This window comes from Octodon degus, unplaced genomic scaffold, assembly GCF_000260255.1.
Source record: "Octodon degus isolate 3935 unplaced genomic scaffold, OctDeg1.0 scaffold00005, whole genome shotgun sequence".
NCBI classification, from domain to species: Eukaryota; Metazoa; Chordata; class Mammalia; order Rodentia; family Octodontidae; genus Octodon; species Octodon degus.
In genome coordinates, this window is record NW_004524581.1 from 7,102,332 (window position 1) to 7,103,901 (window position 1,570).

Consider the following 1,570-nt stretch of genomic DNA (forward strand, 5'->3'; position numbering starts at 1 on the left):
GGTTTTAGTTTGACCTGTACCAAAGATGTTCTCACTCTTAGAGCCTGTATTCTCCTGGCCGTTGTCTTTCCTCTCTTTCCTCCCTACCCAATAAAGAAATCACTCTCCATTTTTGGAAAGATAGTTATTTCTTTGAAGAGCAAGGAAAGGATTGTTCCTGCTTTCAATAGAATGTCTAGTGCCTAATGCAAACTTTGTGAAGCCTCATTTAAAAATAAAGTCAGAATTTTTTCGCTATAGCACAATTTAAAAGAATTATAGAATCATGAAACTATGTGTCATAAGTAAAAGATGAGAAATAGTATGCAACAGATTACCAAAACAAACATTCTCAAAGGGAAAGGAGTCATGAGATGGGAGGCGAGCACTCTCTTTGTGGGCAACCTTGAAAGGAAAGTGACCTAGGAGCTGCCTTTTGAGCTTTTCCACCAGGCAGGGCCAGTAATGAAGGTGAAAATTCTGAAAGATAAGGCTGAGAAGCCACAGCAATTTGCATTCGTGAATTGTAAACATGATATATCTGTTCCTTATGCAACAAATCTTCAAACTTTTTGGAAGGCCCATCAAAACTCAGTTTGTATCAGGAAGTAGTCCTGCCTCACGGGACATCAGCTCCTCACACGCCCAGCATCACATCGGAAATGCAAGCCCTATCGCTCCATCACCTGGCAGCAGACATGAAAGGATTGTTGATAGCATGTTACCAGCACCACAGATAATTCAGAGATCATTTTTCTTCTCCAGAAAATTATCAGAGACAAGCAGCGATGAACAATGTTTTGCAACAGATGCCACATGGGCAGAAATTTGGCTGTGCATGTGTGGGTCCACCAGGACTTTCAGCAGCAGTACAGTCTCATAACCATACATTTAACCTGTCTTCCAGCTCCTAGTGGTGCCCAATTCACCACCATCACAGCACAAAGGCCGACAGAATTCTCATCCCTATCTGGAGGATAGACATTATGGCAGACAACAGCACTCCACTGATCATGCCTCTTCCCACCTTTACAGAGGAAGCAGAGATGATTTCCTCTATGAAGACAGGAACTGTGATGGCTGGAGCCATGATTGTGATAACAGAAGAGTCAGTAGGAGGGAAGGAAAGTGGTGCTTATCTCAAGCTAGCAAGTATTAAAAGGACATTGTTTTATAAAGTTATTGTAGGCTCTTTTGACTAAGTTGAGCTGAAAATATACGAAAAAGTGTACGGAGCAGCTTTTCTAGTTGCTACATTTTTTAAAAGAGAACCTCACAGTGACAGTTTAATACACAAACCAGAAGAGTTGTAGTTCTAGTTTTATTTCACTAATAACCTTTCACCTCCAGGTTTTATGAAAAGAAAAGGGTTTTATGCAAATGAAAGTGTCGCAGTTCCGAATCATTTAGACCGCTTCAGAAGGGTAGATTGTACACCAAGCATGATTAAAACATAACATAATATTTAAATTCTGAAAAAAATTATAGTAAAAGACACATTGCATAATGTTATGATGGTGATGTGACTTTTGTTGTAACAAATTTTTTAAGATCTAAACATTCCTGTGCTGGAGAGATAGCTCAGGGTACT

The 1,570-nt window shown here is 39.7% G+C and overlaps 1 pseudogene; it reads left to right on the forward strand.

The window, feature by feature from the left end:
- Positions 1 to 348: 348 nt before the first annotated feature.
- On the forward strand, positions 349 to 1,138 carry LOC101567929 (annotated as a pseudogene).
- Positions 1,139 to 1,570: the final 432 nt, after the last annotated feature.